Source organism: Notamacropus eugenii, chromosome 5 (assembly GCF_028372415.1).
Source record: "Notamacropus eugenii isolate mMacEug1 chromosome 5, mMacEug1.pri_v2, whole genome shotgun sequence".
NCBI classification, from domain to species: domain Eukaryota; kingdom Metazoa; phylum Chordata; class Mammalia; order Diprotodontia; family Macropodidae; genus Notamacropus; species Notamacropus eugenii.
In genome coordinates, this window is record NC_092876.1 from 339327520 (window position 1) to 339352295 (window position 24776).

Sequence of the window (24776 nt, forward strand, 5' to 3'; positions counted from 1 at the left end):
TTTATGAAAAAACTAATAAAATTGATAAACCTTTGGTTAATCTGATCAAAAAAAAGAAAGAAGAAAACCAAATTACTAACATTAAAAATGAAAGGGGTGAACTCACCTCCAATGAGGAGGAAATTAAAACAATAATTAGAAACTACTTTGCCCAACTTTATGCCCACAAATTCGATAATCTAAACGAGATGGATGAATATTTTAAAAAATACAAATTGCCCAGATTAACAGAAGAGGAAGTTGAATACTTAAACAACCCCATCTCAGAAAAAGAAATTGAACAAGCCATCAATGAACTCCCTAGGAAAAAATCTCCAGGGCCAGATGGATTCACAAGTGAATTCTATCAAACATTTAAAGAACAGTTAATTCCAATACTACATACACTATTCTTGAAAATTGGGGAAGAAGGAGTCCTCCCAAATTCTTTCTATGATACAAATATGGTTTTGATACCCAAACCAGGAAGAGACAAAACAGAGAAAGAAAATTATAGACCAATTTCCCTAATGAATATAGATGCAAAAATTTTAAATAAGATTTTAGCAAAACGAATACAGCATCTTATCACGAGATTAATACATTATGATCAGGTAGGATTCATACCAGGACTACAGGGCTGGTTCAATATTAGGAAAACTATTAGCATTATCGACCACATCAACAACAAAGCTAACAAAAACCACATGATTATCTCAATAGATGCAGAAAAAGCTTTTGACAAAATACAACATCCATTCCTACTAAAAACATTGGAGAACGTAGGAATAAAGGGAACTTTCCATAAAATAATAAGCAGTATCTATCTAAAACCTTCAGCAAGCATTATATGCAATGGGGATAAGCTAGATGCATTCCCAATAAGATCAGGGGTGAAACAAGGTTGTCCATTATCACCACTATTATTCAATATGGTACTAGAAATGTTAGCTGTAGCAATTAGACAAGATAAAGATATTCAAGGAATTAGAATAGCCAAAGAAGAAACTAAGTTATCACTCTTTGCAGATGATATGATGATTTACCTAGAGAATCCCAGAGATTCAAGTAAAAAATTACTTGAATTAATAAACAACTTTGGCAAAGTTGCAGGGTACAAAATAAACCCACACAAATCCTCTGCATTCCTATATATTAGCAACAAAGTTCAACAGCAAGAGATAGAAAGAGAAATCCCATTTAAAGTTAGGGTAGACAGTATAAAATACTTAGGAGTCTACCTGCCAAAACAAACCCAGGGACTATATGAACACAATTACAAGACACTTTTTGCACAAATAAAGTCAGATTTAAGTAAGTGGAAAAACATTAGTTGCTCATGGGTAGGCAGTGCTAATATAATAAAAATGACAATTCTACCCAAATTAATATACTTATTTAGTGCCATACCAATTAAACTATCAGACAATTACTTTCTAGAGCTGGATAAAATAATATCAAAATTCATTTGGAAAAACAAAAGGTCCAGAATATCAAAGGGACTAATGAAAAGAAATGCTTGGGAAGGTGGCCTAGCGCTACCAGACCTTAAACTGTACTATAAAGCAGCAATTATCAAAACCACTTGGTATTGGCTAAGAAACAGAGAGGTAGACAAGTGGAATAGACTTGGCACTCAAGATGCAGTAGGCAAGGAATATAGCAACCTTCTGTTTGATAAACCCAAGGACCCCAGCTTCTGGGATAAGAACTCATTGTTTGACAAAAATTGCTGGGAAAACTGGATAACAGTGTGGCGGAAATTAGGCATAGACCCATACCTGACACCGTACACAAGAATAAAGTCCAAATGGGTACATGATTTAGGTATAAAGATTGATACCATGAATAAACTGGAGAAGCAAGGAATAGTGTATTTATCAGATCTATGGAGAAGGGAAGAATTCTTTACTAAAGGAGAGATAGAATGCATTATGAAATGCAAAATGGATAACTTTGAGTACATTAAACTGAGAAGTTTTTGCACAACCAAACCCAATGCAACCAAAATCCGGAGGGATGTAGTAAATTGGGAAAAAATTTTTACAGCTAAGCTCGGGGATAAAGGCCTCATTTCTAGAATATATAGAGAACTGACCCAAATGTATAATCATACAAGTCATTCCCCAATTGATAAATGGTCAAAGGATATGAACAGGCAATTTTCAGAGGAAGAAATTAAAGCTATCTATAATCATATGAAAAAATGCTCTAAATCACTATTGGTTAGAGAGATGCAAATCAAAACAACTCTGAGGTACCACATCACACCTATAAGACTGGCAAACATGACAGAACAAGAAAATGATAAATGCTGGAGAGGATGTGGGAGAGTTGGAACACTAATTCATTGTTGGTGGAGCTGTGAGCGCATCCAACCATTCTGGAGAGCAATTTGGAACTATGCCCAAAGGGCTACAAAAATGTGCATACCCTTTGACCCAGCAATATCGCTACTAGGACTATATCCCCAAGAGATCATAAAAATGGGAAAGGGTCCCACATGTACAAAAATATTTATAGCAGCACTCTATGTAGTTGCCAAAAACTGGAAGTCAAGGGGATGTCCATCAATTGGGGAATGGCTGAATAAATTATGGTATATGAATGTAATGGAGTACTATTGTGCCATAAGAAATGATGAACAAGAAGACTTCAGAGAGGCCTGGAAGGACTTATATGACCTGATGCTGAGTGAAAGGAGCAGAACCAGGAGAACTTTATGCACAGCAACAACCACAGTGTGTGAGAGCTTTTTCTGGTAGACTTAGATTTTTGTAATAACACAAGAACTTCTGAAAAAAAAAAAAAAATCCCAATGGTGGACCTCAAGGCAAAATGCCTTCCACACTCAGAGAGAGAAATATGGAAGTCACTCACATAATGTAGCAGATCATGTTTGTGTATGTGTTTGTGTTTGTGTATCATGTTCTGATTTGTTATACGATTTCTTTCATTTATCTTAGTCTGACTACATAGCATGACTATAGTGAAAATATACTCAATAGGAAAGTATATGTAGAATCTATACAGAATTGTATGCAGTCATGGGGAGGGAGGGAGGTAGTGGGGGGTGGGTGGGGAGGGATAAAATCGCAATTGTATGGCAATGATTGTTAAACATTAAAAAAATAAAAAAATTAATAAAAAAAAAAAAAAAAAAAAAAAAGAATCTGGAGGATTCTTTAGAATAATGGAGGAGACAGCATGGAAAGATCTATGTACAAACAAGATACAGACAAATAAATGGGAGTGGTAACTTCAGAGGGAGGACACTAAGATTAAGGACTGGGAAAGGCTTCATGTAGAAAGTGAGACTTCAGGGGAGGCTTGAAGGAAGTCAAGGAAACTGAAATGTAGAGATGAGAAAGGAGAAAAACATTCCTGGGCCCAGAGGCCTGGGTTGTCCCTACAGGCAACCTCAAAGAAGAAATGTTGAGGTCCTTCCTAGTACTATTGCCTTCCTGTTCTCACAGCTCAACTGCTTCCCTCCCAGAGTTCAGTTAGCACAGTGCCCCTTCCCTGTTAAGCTGACACTATCCCCCCTTCCCTCTCATTCTCCTTCCAGGTACCAGTGTGGCATCAACTAGGTCCTAGAAAGTTTCCTTTTTGCTTAAGGAACCTGCTGTCATGCTGATAAGTTTTCCAGTAAAATGTTTGTAGGGTGCTAGAATAGCATCTGTCCAACACTCTCTAGGAGTGTTGCATGATCCTTGCAACCTCAGCACAACTCCACCATACCATCCAACACGACTAGGGAAGGGGGAGCTCATTCCAGTGCTGTTTGGGTACAACTGTCAAGCCTTCTTACCCAGGGACAGGAAACCAGAAGTAAGCTTGGCTGGTATAATTCTGATGCTCAGCCCTAAGCTCCACCTGACCCTAGATCTCATCAGGGTCACTCACTTCTGGTGTGTACTATGTATAAGTTCGAGTTCTAGCATAAGCCATGATCTTGGACTGACAAAGACCTTCTCCCACCCATCACAATCACGGGATCATGGATTTCTATCTGGAAGGGATGTTAGAGGTCATCTAACACCACCATGCCCTCATTTTACAGATGAAGCAACTAAGTCCCCAAGATCATTGCCATCCTAAGTTCCACTCTCTCACTTCCACAGCAGCTAACATTTACGTTTACATAGCACTTTAAGGTTTCCAAAACACCTTACAAATATTATCGCAATAATTTTGGGGGGTAGGTGCTATTATTATCTCCATTAATGGATGAGGAAACTGAGGCACAGCGAGTTTATATGATGCCTAAAAGCACACGATGTCTAAGGCCATATTTGAAATTAGGTCTTCCTGACTCCAATTCCAGTGCTCTATCCACCTCTGCACCACCCAGCTTCCTACTACATAGATTATCTCCCTCCCTTACTATTTACTGCCCCCTAAAATGTTCCAGTGGAAGTTCCCATGCCATCTGATGCCATTTGACTCAGTTGATCCTCATGTTGGTAGAAAAGGGAATCTCGCATCCTGCAGAGGGTAGCACCTGCACTCCTTTCCATCATCCAGTCTCCTAGTACAGGAGAATCAGATGCAAATAGACACAGGGGCCACTAAACCATACATAAAGATCCTGGTGGACCACATAACAACTTTGCAAACTAACATACAAAATGTGTATATGCTTATTGTCTTATTAGTACCTCAACACATTGAAATCACATAAGAATTACATTTTAATATGGTTTGGCCCATACTTGGGAGTGTGGTGGAATGAATGAGGCCTGTAGGTCACATGTTTCACACCTCTGCCTTATTATCCCAATGCATAAAGAAATTATATGGGAATGTGACTAATTGGAAAAGGCTAAGGTACACCCAGTTGCATCATGTACCTTCATATAACACTCAAAGGAAAAAAAATGGAATTGTGTGTTAGGCTTTTCTAGAAGAAAACAGAAGAGCTGAGAAGAGGTTAGCTGTTCTTATACCCAAGAAAGAATAAGTCCAGGTGAATTCAGGGCATCATTCTTTTTTTCTTTTATTTATTTGGGGGTTACATTTTTCTCTAGTTTTTTCTCTACATGTAGACAAATTTTTTTAACATTCATTTTTTAAAAATTTTGAGTTCCAAATTCTCTCCTCCATTTCTCCCCTCCCCTCTCTTTGAGAAGGAAAGCAATTTGATATAGATTATAAATGTACAATAATGCAAAACTTTTCCATATTAGCCTGTTGCAAAAGAAAACAGACCAAAAAACCGAAGGATGATAAAGTTTTTTAAAAAGTGTGTTTTCATTCTTTCTCTGGAGGTGGATAGCCTTTTCATCCTAAGTCCTTCAGAATTGTCTTAGATCATTGTATTGTTAAGAAGAGTTAAGTCATTCACAACTGATCATTGTACAATGTTGTTGCGATGTACAATGTTCTCTTGGTTCTTGCCATTTCATTTTGCATCATTTCATGTAAGTCTTCTCAGGTTTGTTCTGAAAGTATCCTTCTCATCATTTCTTATAAGACAAATACTATTCCAACGTGATAATATACCACAACTTGTTCAGCCATTCCTCAATTGGTGGTCATCCCCTTAATTTCCAATTCTTTGACATCCAAAAAGCTGTTATAAATATTTTGGGTACGTATCAGTCCCTTTCCTTTGGCTACAAAAAGTAGTGGTATTGCAGAGTCAAAAACTATACACAGAATAGTTGCATTAGTTCACAACTCCACCAACAGTACTTTAGAGGTCCTGTTCTTCCATATCCCTTTCAACATTTGTCATTTTCCTTTTCTGTCATATTAGTCAATCTGAGAGGTGTGAGGTGGTACCTCAGAGTTATCTTCATTTGTATTTCTCTAATCAACAGTGATTTAGAGCTTTTTCTCATATGACTATAAATGGCTGTGATTTTTCTCTTCTGAAAACTGCCTGCTCAAATCCTTTTACCACTTGCCAATTGGGGAATTACTCATATTCTTATAAATTCTACCCTATTCTGTATATATTCAAGAAATAAGGCCTTTATCAGTGAAACTTGCTATAAAATTTTTTTCTTCCAGTCTCCTGCTTCCCTTTGAATCTTGGCTGCATTGTTGTTGGGATTTTTTGCATTTGTGTGCAATATGATATAATAAAAGTCATCCATTGTACATCTGGTTATGCATTCTGTCTCCTGTCTGGTCATAAATTCTTCTATTATACATAAATTTGACAGGTAAAATATTCCATCCCCCCTAATTTGCTTATGATATCACCCTTTATATCTAAATCATGCACTCATTTTGACCTTATCTCAGTATACGGTGTGAGATATTGGTCAATACCTAGTCTTTACCAAACTGCTTTCTAGTTTTCTCAGCGAATTTTGTCAAATAGTGATTTCTTGCCCTAAAATTTTGTATCTAAAATCATATCTTTTGATTTTCTTAAATCAGTCAAAAAGCTGTGATTATATATCAAGTATTTCCTCTGCCATGCCTCCATGATGTATTCTATAGCATCCTATTCGCTGCCTTGTAGTAGTAGGGTCCCACAATGCTGACAGACATGGATTCTTGGATGAACCAAGCTGCTGCATACTTAAGTTTTGAAAAAAACATAGAGGGCCACCCTTGATATCCCTGAGTTTATATAATTAAATATAAACCAGGCCAGGCAATGACGTGAAAAATACCATGACATCCCATCGAAATATATGGTGAGTTGTCCATTGAACAGTTAAACTGGCAACAAAATATTCAGAAACTGGTTCACAAATTACTGTTGCAGGGATCATTTGGTCTACTTGTTCATTCTATATTGAATCTAAGAAATGAAATAGGATCCAGAATTTTGCCTTGCAACTTGGGTGGCCATTGCAAACCTCCAACCTTGGTTAGCTATAGCTTTCACCATAAACTAACCTTCAACAATATACTCGGCAAAAGCTATAAATCTTCGAGCTTGATCTAATACTTCTTTCCTCATCAGACACAATGATCCTACCAAACATTAGAATCCAGTAACATTAGCTGAGATATAGGCTCTTCCATGTGAAATTCCAAAATATACTTATTCTAGTATAGCAGCAAAATCATGTCTCTCTTTAGCGTAAGGTAAACTATGAACCAATCCACTTTTTCTGTCATTTAATTAACCATGTCAGTGTGTCTGAATTACTCTTAATTCCACTGTCACAAATCCATATAAGGTCATATTTTGCAACTTCATATCCTGGCATTAAATTACTAATTTTGGGATTAATTCCAACCTTCTTGTCACCTATAAACAGTCTGGCATCCACATTTGGGTATTTTCCAAGAAGCTTTTTGCATATATCACTGGCTAGATCATCATGATCTTGTACCCAAAGGAGTACTTCATATTTAGAATAATCCAATTCAAAGACTAGTTCTTTGATTAAGATCCATACCCTGCAATGGTTTCAGAAGTGTAATAGCAAGCAGTTAGTTGTACAGATGTTTGTTGTCTTCTTGTTGAGATGTAAAAACATGCAGATAATTGATATGAAATACATGAACCACAGCAAGATGAAGAGGGTGATCCCCAGAACAGCCACTTCCTCTTGAGTCAGGTCTACCACTGCCATCACTGGGACAACCCAGCCAGGACCATCACTCTAGTGCGGGTCAACCACCCCCTGACAACCCCTGTTCCTGATGCTGCTGCTCGCATGTTCCAATGAGCTCCTCACATGGTTTTGTTCCCACCCTGTCTCATCCTCCTGCCAGGCTGGGTGCGACTGCTCCTCCAGCTCCTGCTCCCTGACACTCCACTCCCTTTCTACCCTATGCACACTCCTCATTGTTCTTAATAAATAGGAAAGAAGTACTAACATATTGTTCAAAAGCCAAACTTTTACTTCTTTGAATAGCTAAAAAGAGTCTGAAAGAGGGCCAAAACAGAGTGTTCACAGTTAAGAAGAGACAGAGTGTACCACTGTGGTACTTAGAAGTTTCTTTCCTACCTCCTTACTTCTTGATTTGTTTGATCTATTCAATTGTTTGATAATTGAATTAAGTTATTCTGAATTAACTATTTTTTAATAAAAATTTTACTCTGGTGTGATATTTGGGGTTATTCTAATCTAGAGTTGCCCATATTTAAAAATATCATGCCTGGATCCAAACCAGGGACACTACAAATTGCCTGGTAGCAGTAGCTAATAGTAAAGACACAATTCAAAGGACATCCCCTTGAGATAAGAAACTATGACATTATCCTTTATTTATTCCTTTGCTCCCACCAAAGTGGGCACTGTGTCTCTGGGATGAGACTCAGAAGAACCAGGTTCTAATCTCTAGTCTGCCATGATTCTTCTTTGTGACCTCAGACAAACTATTTACCCTCTCTGGGCATCAGTTTTCTCATTTTTAAAATGAGAAGTTTGGACCAGATTTCTAGGGTTCCTTCAGCCTCTGACTATCTAGGAGTCTTCTTCTTTTTCTCTATGTAGAATCCACAAAGTTTGTCTTGATTTGTCATTTCTCTGATATGTCCGCAAGTAATATTCTCCATTCCTGGGGCCTGCCTCTGGGCAGAATGGCATTAGTGGCTGAGCAGGAGTTGTACATGGGGGTAGAGGGAGAGGGAGCCTCTCTTCTTAGAGGCCACAGTCCTCCTTAATCCCCATTCCAGTTATTCTTGCTGCCCTCATTCCTGCCACTGTTAGGTTCACATGGGAAATTTCCTTCTCTGTTTTGTCTCTCACAACAAATATTTACTTGCTTCCTGCACCAGCAGGAATTTAACAGACTATCCCAATGTCTAAATGTGGCAGTCATTAGCAGGCTACAGCCTGTCAGGTAGCAACTTACATGTTATTAACTAATAACTCCTGACAACAAAATGTAGAAATTGGGTGGTAATATTCTCTAGGAAGTTCTCACTAGCTCAGGAGATGAGGAACAAGACCCAGAGGCAGACCTAGGCGAATGCTGTTAATCTAATTAGTGTCCTAGTGGGGGAAAACAGACAAATTTCCCAAGGTGCATTGGACCTTTGTTTTGCTGGAAAAGAAATACCCCACCTTGGTATGAAGGGAAGATATTATTTATTTTTGGAGGGGGATTGGGCATATTTCAGGTATGAACTAAGACTGTTTTAAGAGCTAGATGCTGGGACCAAATCCCTAGAATGCCACCCAAGGGAAATAAAGGATAAGAGGTAAAAACAAGTCAGTTTTGTGAAAGGGACCACAAAGATCTCTGGTAGGTTGAAGTAGAGTCTAAGCTTCTATATTTGCTCAATTTCTTGGAAGATGTAACTACTAAAGTTCTGCCTGTAGATTCAGCTCTGGTCTACACTCTGGGACCCTTTCTGGCTGAAGGTCTTGGGTAGAGAGCAGGAGAAGGGAGAACCACAAGTCATAATTTAGAACCTCTGAATCCAGTTCTAGGCAATTTTCATGCTGGTTGGCAATTTTCTTCATATTCCTGCTTTACTCATGCCAGTGTCCTTTCCACTGCATGGACCCATTTAGAGGTTTCTCAGAGTTATTAACTAACTTTCTAGCTTAGGTCCAGAGCTATGGACTATGGCTATGACTATGACTAAGCTATGGCTTAGGTCATAGAGCTATGACCCACAGTTCCCTGCAGACAGAACAAAGGTGGGCTTCCTAATCACCTACCTGATTATGTAGTTTGGCCTGTGGGTTTCCTGGGCTTCTCACCAATCACCAAGTTCATCAATCAGGGGGTCCATCAATTACAGCTCCCCAGCTAGGTCTACCAGCATGGAAAGCTCTTCTGATGCTGCTGACCTCACAAGTACCTCCTTTTCCACTTTGCAGAGGGGAAAATCTGCATGATTTTTTAGGTAGGACATTTATGGATGATCTTGTGCCTTTACTCAAATGGCTCTTTATTTCTCCCATTCTGGATTGGCATCCTAGGTGCAGGCATAAGGGATATCTATTCTTTCTTCATGTGTTACTGGGGGAGTGGGTTCCCCCTGGACAGGGAAAGAAGGTGGGGAAAAGGGTGTGGAGAAGAGAGACCTGCTAATCTGTTTCTTTCTGTGGGTAGTAGGAAAGAGTCAAGGAACTGGACTTTGTTGGTCAGGTTGCCGAAAAGAGTTGGCAACCAATGATGGGAAATTACCCCAGACTAGGCTCATTCATTTCTTGTCTATTTAACCATTTTGTAAGAAAAAAAATCCTTTCATTCTTCTATTCAGAAGCCTTCAATGGCTACAGAATTAAATCCAGATGCCTCAGCCCAGTATTTACTGTCTTCTACAATCTAGCTCTACCCTAACCTACCCACCCCAATTTTTCACTATGTCCAGGTCCAAACCTGTTCTAAACCTGTGGTTCCTGACTATATCTTGTTACAACTATATTATAGGGCAGGAAGGAATAAAGGGGAAGAAGGGGAAGCCAAGAGGACAAGGGTAATATCAAATACTGGATTTTCTGAACCAAACCAAAGAGCCAACGTGGTTAGTGAACAAGGAGAATAACTGTCTTTGAGAAAGCTTCAGTACATTGTTAGGATCCTAGAGCATGAGAACTGGAAGACATCATGATGTCCAGCCTCCTCCTTTTAAATACTAGGGCACTGAGGCCCGGAGGGGTGAGGGCAATAATAATATGTTGTTGTTTGACCTTTGTTTTCAGAGGACCAAAGACATCATTGGATGATGTTTTGACTCCTGCATGAATTGGGTCTAAGCAAGGCAGAGCTGGAGAAAGTCATCAGTCTCACTTTCTCTTCCAGAGTCATCAAAATCCAATGACAAGATCAAAGAAGGGTGACTGATGATGGCCCCGAATGCAGTGAGTGAGCGTGGTGTCTTCGATGTCTGACCAAGCTCTAAGTGCTCCATAGCGCCTGCTTCCGCCTCCTTCATGGTCAGTGGAACAGTGTTCTCATCCACACATTCCACCAGGCAGAAGTCTTCACATGCTTGGAACTCATAAACTCACCAATGAGCTTGTGGCAAGTTGGTTACTCTTAACCCTGCTTTAGCCCATCTTGGTAGACAGTTTACCGTCATGTGGCCAGTCCCCATGCTACAGCTTCTTGCAGCACAGGTGAGAGTTGAGTGCCAGATATATAGCAAAGATGGAGGAGCAGCCCTGTAAAAGGTTCAGCAAGCCCTCAGATCAGAGGTGCTCTTCTTCCCTGAAGATCCACACACTCCGGGATAGTAACAATAGCAATAATTAACATTTACATAACCCTTTAAGATTTATAATGCACTTTACATATATTATTTCATTTGATCCCCAGGACAACTCTGTGAGGGAGTGGCTAATATTATCCCCATTTTTCAGATGAACAAACTAAGGCTGAAAGAGACTAAATGACTTGCCTAGGGTCACACAGAAACTAAGTGGCAGGATTCAAACTCAGGTCTTCCTGATTCCAAGTCCAGAACTTCATATATTGTATAATGATACCTAGAGATGAAGAGGTACATAATGGCAACTATCATTCCCCAAATCATAGTGATTTAGTGACAGTGTCAGGATGAAGACCCAGGACTCCTAGCTCTCTGAGCAGAGCATTTCCTGAAGTCTTTATTCTATTAAGGAAAAAACTCCCTTGGCAAAAACAGTCTCAGAAAAGCATGAATCAAATCAACAAGAGTGAGGACCCAGCAACAAGCTGATTCAGAAACTAACCTTCCTGCCCGAGAGGAGCATGGGTCACCCTACCAGAGGTGCCTGCAGAGGCTCTGGCAGGCTCAGAAACTGTCTTGACCCTATTTGCCCTCCTCTTCTGATGCCATCCGAGATTTACCATATCCATATCAATGTTTGGCAGATTCTCACTTGAAACAGCTGCCAGGATAAATATAAAATTAATCAGCTTCTGGTCCCATGTGGTGATGGAGAAATTCACCACAAGTAGCACTCCAGCAAAGAGCCAGCCCAGTCCTGACGAATCCCACACAGCTTATGCCTAGCTTCTTCAGATCTAGAGCTCAGGCTGGCTTACATGAAGGTAACTAAAGGGGAAAAAATTAAAATGAAGGCACAACTTGGTGGAATGAGAAGGCTGGGAATGTAGAGAAGTGTCATCCTCTCCACCCCCCATGCCTGGAATGCCCTCCCTCCTCATTTCTGGCTCTCAGAAACCATACGTTCTTCATGGTTCAACTCAGGTGCCTCCTCCAGGAAGCCTTTCTTGATTTTCCCAGTTGTTACTCTTCTTTCTCTCGAAAATTACCTCCTATTTACTTTCCCATGCAGTCCTGTAATCTCCCCAACCCCCATCCCTAAACTCAGAGGACTAAGTTCTTTGAGGGCCAGGACTATTCTTTTCTGTGTTTATCTTTGTATGCCTGAAACCTAGAACAATGACTTGCACGTGATGCTAACTGACAAATGTTTTGAATTGAATTGAACAGGCGCTTCATGGTTAATAAGGTCCTCAAGGTTCTTGGGCTATGTGGGGAAAAAAAAGAGATCTCCATTCTAGGAGAGGCATCTTAGTCCAATGAAAAGAAGGCTTTGGCTTTAGGAGACCTGGGTTCAATCTAGACCAGGGATGGGGAGTCTGTGGCCTCGAGGCCACATAAGATCTTCTAGGTCCTGGAGTGTGACATTTTGACTGGGTCCAAGTTTTACACAGCAAATCTTTTTATTAAGAGGATTTGTTCTGTGAAGTTTGAATTCAGTCAAAGAGCCACACTTGAGGACCTGGAGGGCTACATGTGGCCTCAAGGATGAAGATTCCACACCTGATTCTATACTCTTCCATTCCTAGCTATATGAATGCATGAAGTTAAATACTGTTGAGTTGTTTCAGTTGTGTCAGACTCTTCATGACCTCCTTTGGGGTTTTCTTGACAAAGATACTGGAGTGGTTTGCCATTTCCTTTTACATCTCATTTTACAGATGAGGAAACTGAGGCAAAGAGGGTTAAAGTGACTTGCCCAGGGTGGCACAACTAGTAAGTGTCTGAGGCCAGATTTGAACTCAGAAAAATAAGTCTTTCTGACTTCAGTCCCAGCACTCTCTTCACAGTGCCACCTAGCTGCGCATTAAGTTGTCATTTAAACTTCTCTGTGCCTCAGTTTCCTCATCTATAAAAAGAGAATGCTAATGCTTATACCATTTACCTCACAATGTAATTGAGAGGAAAGGGTTTTGTAAACTGTATAGCATTATATAAATGGAAAGTATTAGTATCTCTCATCCATCCAATCTTATGGTACTTTGTGGTTCTCATGTAGTTATGTAACAAATTTTAGTATAAAATGTCATATCTCCCCTACTATACTGTCAGTTCCTTATGGACAGAAATGTTGTTGCATTCATCTTTTTTATCTCCTAGCATAGTGCCCTGCACATAGTAGGCATTTAATAAATATTTGAGGAGTAAATGAATAAATGAATGAACAACACAACAACAATGAAGCAATCCTGTTGGGAAGAGTTAGGCATCTAAGAACATGAATTGAACACTTGGTGTAGTGGAATGAGAATTAGATTTAGAGTTATACAATGAGCTGAAAAGCGACATCAGAGGCCCTCCAACCCAACCCCCTTATTTTATAAAAGAGCCGACAGAGGCCTAAAGAAGAAGTGGTTTTCCCAAGGTCCCACAAGTTAGGTCACAGGTAAGATTAGAATTTAAGTCTTCCCACTCTGGCCAATCAACAAACATTTATTTGTGCTAAGCACTAGATACAAAAAAGTACAAAGAAGGTAAATGACAATTCCCACCCTCAAGAAGCTTACTATCTAATGGGGGAGACAAAATATAAGTGAATATATACAAAGCAAGCTATGCACAGAATAAATAGGAAATAATTGACAGAGGGAAGCTGATAGAATTGAGAGATTGGGGAAGGATTCCTATAGAGGGTGGGATTTTAATTGGGGCTTAAAGAAAGCCAGGGAACTCCCGAGTGAGTGTCCTTCCACTACAATCCAGAAGAGAGGGGTTCTAATAGAAGAATGTGGGAAATGACAGACCAAGAACATAGCAAATCATGTGAGGAGGAGAGGGAGGACAAGGGGAGAGATTCTGGGAAGCTGCAGAGCTGCATCAAGGTACTTGAGGAGAAGCATCAGAAAGGGAGGGGCAGAGAAGTTATAGATAAAATGCAAATTTCACAATTTTTTCTAGAGTTGTGATGGGTTCTCCTTTCCTTCCCCTTGCCCCTTTTTCATTTTATTTTGTTCCAGTAAGTGGGGGGCACCTGTGATAAACAGAATGCCATTCTAAAAGGATTTTCTGTGAGCTCTTGGGGCCTGGACTCAAGCTTAGGAAGGGACTGACAACCCAGGAAACCTTCTGGACTTGAGAATTCCTGATTCAAGCCTTTGCATATTCACTTGGGGTATTCAGCTGCCTTCTACTTTCTGGCGATGTCCAGCCCTAACTCTCACTCATCTCCAAAGGTTAGACTAACACCTAGACCATATAGGGTAACATGATTTAGTGTTATTTTCATAAATGCACTTCTCATGGCACGTAGATATTTATTTTGTGATGTTACCGAATCATTAAGTCTAAGTCCTACTCTACTTGAGTAGGAAACCCTGCCACAATACCCTTAAAGTGTGCTCATTGAGACTGTGTTTGAAGAACAGCATTACTTGGGAACTTGCTTCCTACCAAGGGATCCTATTCCATTCCATTATTTCTCTAAGAACCAGGAAGCTGTTCTCCAGATTGAGCCAAAATCTGCAATTTCCACCCATTGGTCCAGTTTATGCCTTCTGGGAACAGGTAACCTAAGTCTAATCCTCTTTCTATGACAAATCTTCAAAGACCTCGAAGGTATATATCATGGTGCCCTTTGGTCTTCTCTTTTGCAAACTAAACATTTCTAGTTTCAGTCAGTTGAGCCTAGTATAGCAAGGCTTCACGTGCTTTCACTATCCTGGGTGACTCTTCTCTTCTTGTTGTTGTTCAGTCAATTAGTTGTGTCCTACTCTTTGTGACCCTGTGAACCAACTGTCCTTGGGTTTTTCTTGGCAAAGATACTGGAGTGGTTTGCCATTTCCTTCTCCAGTGGATCCTTTTGACAGGCAATCAGAAGCTAAGTAACTTGCCCAGGGTCACAGTGAGGTTGAATTTGAACTAGTGCTCTACCTACTGAGCCATGAGCTACTTCTACCTCTTCTCTAGAAATGCTATAACTAAATGTGGCATGAGATCTAGCCCCTAGATGTGATATGCCAAAGTCAGAGGACAATAGGACAAAAGCCTCCATCATTCTCAATACCATGCTCATCAATCCAGTCTAAGATCCCATTAGCTTTTCTCTGGACTTATATTAATGTTGTAGTCCACTAAACCCCACATATCTTATTCACAAAAATTTTACTAGGCTAGGCTCCTCCACTTTGTACTTGTGTAGTTGATTTTTAACCCAAATATAACATTTTACATTTTTCCCTATTTGGTGCCATCATATTATAGGTGGCTCATTGTTTTCGTTTGTTGACTTTGTTTAATCCCCATTTAGTTACCCCTTTCAACTTTCTTGCTTCCATATGTATGATTTTAAAAATGGCATTGATTCCTTCACCCATGTAATTGAGAGAAATGTTGAACTGATAGAGTCAAGGAGGGATAACAGAGACATGCCAAGAGAGGGCATGCCTACAGGGTGATATTGATTTATTATTCATCGCTCTTTGGGTCAAATGATTTAGTCTCCTCTTAATCCACTTAACTGAACCCAGTTCGTATTTTCCCCAACTTATCCACAAAGATATCATGAGAAAGTCTGTCGAATGCTCAATGATGTCCAGGGATACTGTGTCTATAGAATTTCCCTGATTTATTAATCTAGTAATGCTATGGGGGGGGGGGGGCAGAGAGTAGGAAATTACCTAAGTTTGCCACTGCTTCTATAGGTACTACAGCCACACCTACTGAAGAACCAGAAGAAAAGTTCTCACCACCAAAGTCCTCGGCACTTTCAAATGTTTCATTTTCAGAAGCAGGTAAGATTGCATTAGTGAGAATTATATGAAAGACATTATTATCTGCAGTGAGGTCACAGAGAGACAGACACCAATGAAACAGCAACCAGAGTCAGGTACAACGTCCATTGCTTTGAAACTAAAAGATGAGGAAACTGAGGCAAGTAGGGTTAAGTAACTTGCCCAGGATTATATAGCTAGTATGTATCTGAGACAGAATTTGAAGTCAGAAAGATGAGTCTTCCTGACTCCAAGCCCAGCACTCTATCTAATATGACGCGAGCTTCCCCACAAATAACTTTGTACATAGAAGCTATTTATACTACTTAAATAGGAGGTTTGTGTTCATCCTTCATTTTTGAAGAAGACCATGACATCAGAGAAATGATGACATGACTTGCAATTGACTTCGGTTTGAATGAAGGAGGGCTGAGCAAGGTCACCAGCCTCACTTTCTCCTTCTGAGCCATCTGGGATCAAGTGACCAGGTGTTCATCAGGATGACTAGAGATGGCCCAGGACGCAATGGGAGACCTTGACCTTCTTAGACTGGCCTTTTCAGGTACTCACTTAGAGGGAGGTAATACCCACTGAGTGAATAGGCCTCTTTAAGAAGTAGTCAGAGAATGGCCCTTTTAATGAACAAAAGAAAAAAATAACTAATTCAACCTGGGAGGGAACAGAAACTTACTGTTGATAATCATGGTAAGTCAGTCATTAAATGGAGCTTGGGCAGGGACCCACTGTTGTGCAGTCTATGGGCTTCAGAGTGCACTGGGTTTAAAGTTTTGGGAAAAGGAAGGGAGGAAGGAAGGAAGGAAGGAAGGAAGCAAGGAAGGAAGGAAGGAAGGAAGGAAGGAAGGAAGGAAGGAAGCAAGGAAGGAAGGAAGGAAGGAAGGAAGGAAGGAAGGAAGGAAGGAAGGAAGGAAAGGGAAGGGAAGGGAAGGAAAGAAGGAAGGAAGGAAGAGAATGAAGAGAAGGAAAGGAAGGAAGGAAAGAAGGAAGGAAATAGGAAATCTTAAAAAAGAAGATACCACTTTGTGGATTACCAATATCCTCCTTTGGAGTAATCTGAAAACAAGACAACAGCAGAACCCTGATCCTAGCTTTCAGTAGGGAAAGAGAAAGAAAACTCCCTCTATAGCTTTTCGCACCTCAGTATTCCTGGTTACTGGTTCTTTCCAGACAAACCCCAGGGCCACTCTCTCTTCTTCTCACCAATCCTCTCAGCCCTCTCCTGGAATCATGCTACATGAACAAGACTTTGCTTCATAATATTTGCTTTAAAAAATGAGTCACATTACATAATGGTAATTAGTCACATTATACATCTGAGCAAAGAAAGAAATGGTAAGTTCGAATTTCAAGGACCGTCTTCTGTCTTCATGGCATAATGGGGAGTACACTAGGTCTGGATCAAAAAAGACCTGGACTTCAATTCTATTTCTGATACTTACGAACTAGGTAAAAATGGGTGAGTCACAATCTCTCTGGCCCTTGTGAAGCTGTCTCATACTTATTTACTAACAGTGACAGAGGGGTGGAAGGAATTCCAATGTCAGTGAAATCCTATATGCTTGAGTTACCTATCTAACCAGAGCAGAATGTCATTTGCCAAAGCCCTTTTGTTGTTTCTCTTTCCATATTTTTATTAAGCATGTTCTGGATGTGTTTGTAAGTGACTCTCTTAAAATTTTGTAGTGATTAGAAAGTAGCCATGTGAGTCAGTAGTTGATAACTTTTTTTTTTTAGTAGTGATAAAGTATATGATTTTTTTTTCCAACTATGTGTTAATCTTTAAGAAGCAACATGGTTTAGTGGATAGAGTACTGGCCTTGGAGTCAGGAAGTTATTAAGTTCAACATCTGACATATAATAGATGTGTGACCATGGACACATCACTTTATCAGTCTCCCAGTCAATTCTCTAAGTTACAGAAACTTAGGACTTGCTTATCTGCATTAGTGGAAGGAACTGGTTTGGATATCTCTGTTCAAAGTGCAGGCTGGCTTCATTTTTTTGGTGAGTTTGTGTTCATTTCTACCTCTGTTAGCTTCAGCCTTATTAGCAGAGTTTGTGCTTCTTTTCTTAGTTGAACCTTCTCTTGACCTCCATGGCTTATACTTTTCCTGAGCTGGTGCTGGCTATCCTGGTTTGTTCCCTTTTCCAGTCTCCACCCTCTTCTAACTATGTCTCCTTGTCTTTCATGTAAAGTGTTAGTTAGTGCCTGAGTTGCATTTATCTTCTTGGTAGTCTTTTTTTTTGTTATGATAAAAGGATCATAGATCTAAAACTGGATATGATCTTGGAGTCCATCTCCTTCGACCCTTCTCATTTTATAGATGAGGAAGCCAAGGTCTAGGGAGATTAACTAACTTATCCAAGATTACAATTGTAGTAATAATCAGAGGTAACCTTTAAACCCAATTCTTCTGACTCTTGAGTGTTCTTTCCACTGTACCATACTAAGCATCTCATATTATGTTTCTTTTTGCCTTAGGACCCATGATAATACTGATTTCTTTATATGTCAGCCCAAGAACAACCTGTGAACTTCTTGTTAATATGTCAGTCCCCTTCATACACTTAGTGGTCCATCCAAACTGACCTTCCGTCCCTCACATGTTATACTCCATTATCTTGTCTCCTTACATTTGTATTGACTATTCCCCATGCTAGGAATGCACTCCTTCTACCCCTCAGAATTGCTCATTTCCTAGCTCCAGTACCATCTTTCATATAACACTTTGCTTGGATTCCCGCAGTACTCAGAATTTATATTTATTTTGTATAAATTGGGTGTATACTTACATATACCTGTTGTTTCCCCTGATTGATTGTAAACTTCCTGGGAATAGGGACTGTTTTACTCTTGTCTTTGTATCTTCAGAATCTAGCATAGCGCCAAACATAGCAGTGTGCTTAATAAAAGCTTGTTAATTAAGTGAACCTTTTTATTTCAACTTAATTATATTTTCTGAGTTCATTTATAGCAAGAATATCAATATTGAGATAATTCAGTTCTTACACTAGTACATTGGCTGATTATTAGGTGATCTTAGTGTAATCATATTTAGAACACTAGTGTTAAGTTGGTGCTTATTGGTACTTTAAAAATTTGTGAATTTTAACAACTTATTTTTTCTACACTTTTCTACTTCCTGTTCAGAATAAGAAGAAGGTTATATTTGTATTTTTTTGTTGTTTCTGCATAGTGTGTTTGGTAATCAGGCATTGCCTTATTGGTGTTTTCAACATTATTTAAGTAACTTATAATTGACTTTTCATGGGGCAGCTAGGTGATGCAGTGGATAGAGCACCAGTGCAGGAGTCAGGAGGACCTGAGTTCAAATCTCACCTCAGACACTTGACACTCACTATCTGTGTGACCTTAGGCAAGTCACTTAACCTCAATTGCCTCATCCTGGGTCATCTCCAGTCAACCTGATGAATATCTGGTCACTACATTCAGATGGTTCTGTAGGAGAAGTGAAGCTAGTGACCTGCATGGCCCTCCCTCACTCAAAACAAAGTCAAGGGCAAGTAATGTCATCATTTTACTGATGGCATGATCTTCTTCAGCAATGAAGGACAAACACACACAATTAACCAGAGCCATAACTAAGGCAGGGTGAGCAGAGCTTTGCCTTAGGGAACTGAAATTTAGAAGGTGCGGTATTTTTAAATAATGATGCTTTAATTGTGTGATTATAAAATGCTGTATTTACAGTTTGATAGCACTTTCATTCAGCTGCACAGAAACTAGGTAGCAAGACTAATTAAATTAGAGAGCTACCAAAAGATATGCTTCTCTTCCTTCCCCTGAGACATTCTATCTCCGATGCTTACTACCTGTGACCTTAGATAAGTCACTAAACATACCTGGTTTTCTGTTTCCTCATGTTTAAAATGATGGGGTTGGATTATACAGCCTATGAGGTCCTTTCTAACCATAAGTCTATGATCCTATAATCCTAAAACAAACGTCAGAAGTACACATACACACACACACACACACACACACACACACACTCTTAATTTAGTGCTGCTTGTCTTAGCCACCAAAATACTTGTTATGATTCTGTGTCTATGAAAACTGACTTAGGCATCCCAACTCAAAGGATTCTGGCTTTTCTAAAATGAAGAGAAAAAAGAAAATAGAAAGGAGTTGAATAAATCCATAAGTTCTGGGAGAAATAGCCTTAGCCAAGGAGTGGGGAATTCCCCACACAGGGTCACAAATACTTCACCTCAAATGTGTCAAACACAATGAGACCAGCAGCTGCTACCAAATAGAAGAACCAGATTAAAATATAATTGGGATATATGTAACAAAAATAAATAAGATACAACAAAACGTAGATAACACTACATTTGAAAACTAAGTCAATATGTAGCCTTCAGGGACCCTGGGATTAGTGCCCCTGTACCATTGTTCCATAAGACAAATTCTGAGCTCCTTTGTGCAGGTCTGGGTCAGAGAGCAGAGCAGTGTTCTCTCACCTGATGCCATCACTCCCACAATATACAGGAAGTCTCTCTGTTCTCCTAAATGGCTCTAACTTCCTAGCAGAGGCATCCTTTTTTAACAAGCCATGAGGTTTCTCTAAGAAATAGAATTTTGTCAAAATTCTGCAGACAGATTTCTACCTGTACCAGCCCCTTTGGAAACAATTATTGTCTCAGTATCTCAAAGTTATTTGGAATGTTGCATTCACAAAACCATTCAGGCACACTCAAAGTCATGCCCATGACATCCCTGAGGAAAGAGGCCAATCTACACACAAGTCTCTTCCACACACCTCAGTCCAGTCAAAGAATCTTGCTCCAGAGCTCAAAGGAACATATGAAGTCATTGAGTTGAATTCCTCAGTTTTACATTTGAGGAAACTGAGGCCCAGAGAAGTGATGTGACTTGCTAAAGATCATACAAGTGGTAAACCAGAATTTGAACTCAGGCCTTAAGACTCAGAGGTAAGTGCTCTAAAATTAGCATTCCTTCTATTGCTCCAGCTTCCCTCTTGAGCCTATGTTCTTGGTACAGATGTTATGAACCAATGAGCAGAGGGGGATGAATGAGGTCTGGTGCTTAGCATGAAAAGTGAGTCAAATGTCCCATCTTGGGCCCAGCTGGAGTCTGGGCAGGGCAACAGGAGGAAAGTTCAGAGGGGAGAAGTGGAGGAAACCTAACTAAAGGATAGGAGGAAATGTTTATATATTTGGAACCAACACCAGGACTCTGAGCATCAGTCAAAGTTGTAGCTAAACAAAACAAGCCATTCCAACATGCAGCCTGCTAGAAGTTCCTGATGACAGGGAGCTGGGGAGGAATTCTGGGAACAACCAATGCCTCGACCTTTGTGGGGTATGAATATGTATTCTAGATTGTGTCATTCCTTTAGTATGTGACACGGGGCAGATCACTTAGTCTCAGCATCCCAGTACAAAGGACAGCCCCTCTACCAAAAGTATGTACCCTTTCTCCTCCGCCAAATTCTTTTCTTGGTGTATTAGAAAGAGAATGTGACTTTAGAGTCAGAGGACTGAAGTCCTGATTATTAACTGTGTGACCTTGGACTTGAGTTCCTTCACATGAAAAATGGGGCTAAGAACACTTACATTACTTGCCCCTCCCAGGATAGTTATAAGAAAAGAAAAGTGCTTTGTAAGAGTGATCATGATGAAAGAACCCTGGATTTGGAGTCCAAAACCCATTTCCACCACTTTGTATCTATATGACCTTGGCCAAGTTGCTTAACTCCTCTAGGCCTCAGTTTCCTCATCTATAAAATGAGATATTTGGACTAGATGAGCTTTAGAGCCCTTTCCATATCTAGAGCTATAACCTGAAATAAATGTGTTACTAAGTCTAATTTATGTAATATCTTCAGGGTAGCAAGTTCCAGGTGAGGAAATGCTATCTTCAATCTTCAATAACCTCACAATTTATCGTTTTACAAATTTGTCTGTGACTCCAAGAAGTTGAACCACCTGGCTAAAATCATGCAGCTAGTACGTGTCAGAGGTGAGACCTGCATTCAGACTTCTTGACTCCAAGGCCTGCTCTCCATCCACCGCAGAACACTGCCTCTCACATGTATAATTCTAAATGCTAATACTGCCACCAATCTCTCCTCCAAGATTCAGATCCAGATTTAACACCAAGAATCTCCTTGATTAATTCTACTCAGCTGGTAGCACTTGATTGAATGTCATTCTGAAAATACTGAGGGGATCTTGTTCCTCCTCTCCTCAAGTTCAAGAAAATCAGAGGTTTTGTTTCCCCCATCAGATCCTTTAAATATTTTTATTTTTTTTGAACTTAAGAAATAAAGCAAGCATTTCCATAACATAGTAGAATAGAAAAAAAAGATTGTAAAATCATCAAATCCATTATATGCAACTTGCTATTTTTTAAAATATATAATAAAGTTACCATGTAATGGATTTGATGATTTTGCTTAGTTGTTTTTCTCTGTTATAAGGGAAAGATGATTGGGAAAGAGCTGGTCATATATCTGAAAATCAATGTGATATAAAAAACAAAATGCATAGATACAATTTTAATCTTAGAAAAGAAAATAAAGACTTATTGGGAAAAATTAAAAGAATAAGCCTTCAACCTATGGGCTAATTAGCCTAGGAAGAGAGGACCAAAGCACTACTTGTTTACTGGTGTCATTTTCCTTTTACCTGTAAGAAAAATGTTGAGCAATTATTTTCCATGTCAAGTCAACAAGCATTTATTAAACTCTTGCTATGTGCCAGGCAATGTTGTAAGCACTACGGGAAAAAGGGACTAAAAAGAAAGACAATCCCTGGCTTCTGACAAAGACAACACAGAAAAGGGAGGTGAAAATCCAGGATGGGAGATACATGTAATTGTGGTAAAGTTCTGAGAATAAAGCTACTCTGGGCTTTTCCTCATCAATGGGAGAAGGAAGCCACAGAGAAAGGAGAGAAGGAAGGTGAATCACAGTGGTGAAATCCAGAGAATGAGGGATGGCCCTTCCTCAAAATGGATATTCTAGGAGAAATTCACGAGTGGGAGAAGGAAGCCACAGGAGAAAGGGAAGGAAGAAACCAAATCAAGGTGGAGAAGTCTACAAAATGAGGAATGGCCGATCTGGACCTGTTCTTGATCACAAGCAAATGTGTGAGCAAGAGATGGAGAATCATAGACCTACAATTGGAAGGGACCTCAGAAACCAACTAGCCCAATCCCCTCATTCTACCGATGAGGAAATTAAGGCTTTTGGAGGTTTTATAATTTGCCCCAGGTCATATAAATAGTAGGGGGATTTAAATGTAAGTCTTCCAATCCCAATGCTTACCACTGTCTCAGACTGAATGGAAGAACTCCTGCAGCACCCCAGCCCTTCAAGGAGTGGTGAGCATGGGCTACTGCCCTGCTCCAAGTCCCAGCAGGAGCTATCATCAGTCACATGAGAGATGAGGTGCCAAAACCCTGGGAAGGAAAACAATCCAAGTCCTAGGAAATGCTGTGATCCAGTGAGAGGATCAGAGATCAGAGGGCATTTTCTTCCTATACAGGAAGCCAGGGTGGACCTGGAAGCAGCGTGATTGCAAACCTATCTTTTGCTCCCAGAGTACGGGGAGGAGGAAAAAGAGAAGACACAGATGAGGTGGGGGAGGGAGCAGAGACGGAAACAGTACAGGGCGCTAGGCCAAAAAGCAGTTGTTGTTCAACATCTGGCACGTGCATTATGAAAAGATTGGGACGGATAAGGTTCCAGCTCAGGACAGAACGATCCGATCGCCAAGCAGGGGCAAACAGCACTAGTTTTCCAAGGTGCTGGATGACTCCTCCTCAGAGTCAGAAGCAGTCTGATTCTCATCTGATCCACAAATGGACTGAAAAAGGAGCACTCAGAAGAAAAGAGAACGCAGACAGAGGCATCGTGGCATAATCTTCTAGAGGAAAGAGCTTTTCCATGAGGGACCAGGACTTCCCTCACCAACCCTACATCATAATTGTTGTGAGTTGCTCAGATAGTTTGAGTCCAAGGTGAATGGAGGGTATTTATTTAGCAGTTATACCACAGTATCTTTACCTTCTGAAAAGACCCTAATAAGCACTTTAAGTTTCTAGAATTGTTCATGGGCTCCCTGTGTATGTGATTCCTTTGTGCATTGTGAATTTTTTGAATTGGGTGAGATAAGAGATGTCTTAGACCTGATTCTTTTATTGTACACTGAATATTGGTGTGAGGAGTTGGAGGATCCTCTTACCCGCTTTTGGAGAAACCTAGGCATGGACCGTACCTAAAATTTATTCAGATTTTCCTGGACTTCTGCTCCAGAGTTGGGGAAATGAACCAAAGAGAGAATCTGACCACTTGAAGTCAGTTCCCCGGGATCAAACCAAGGTCTAAGTAAAGTCCTTGGGAGGCCCTGGGCCACAGGTGACAAGGAAAATGAGTTGACCTCATTCAGTTAGCTTTAGTAGTAGTTTCTGTGAAAGAAGGGTATTTTTAATTGACCATTTATAAAAAGCTCCATTTCAAAAGAAGCAAAACAGAGGGAAAAGTTGTTACTTACTATACTAAAAATATCACTAGACTGAGAGTTAGGAGTACTGGGTTTGGGTCTGGACTGAGCCACTAATTAGATGGGACCCTGACCAAGTTCTCTCATCTACCCAGACTTCAGAATGGCTCTCCTCTGTAAAATGAAGCAGTTGGAATTCCACAATCTCCCTGTGGCTGTTAAGGGCACCACAATCCTTCCAGCTACCCAAACTGACAACCTCAGCACCCAAGAATGATCCTCAACTCTCCCCACTCCCTCAACCCTCAAATCCACTCAGTTACCAAGCCTTATCAGGTATACCTCTAGTATCGTTCCCATTTATCCTCTTCTCTGTTTCCTCTCTCCACACTACCACCATTCGTCACCTCTTACTTGGACTATTACAA

At 40.1% G+C, this 24776-nt stretch overlaps 1 protein-coding gene and 1 pseudogene across 6 annotated transcripts in view; both read right to left on the reverse strand.

Moving 5' to 3' along the window:
• KALRN (kalirin RhoGEF kinase) overlaps positions 1–24776 on the reverse strand; it is a 963226-nt gene that overhangs the window by 624851 nt on the left and 313599 nt on the right. The window lies entirely within an intron of this gene.
• On the reverse strand, positions 5725–22220 carry LOC140508835 (ceramide glucosyltransferase pseudogene; annotated as a pseudogene).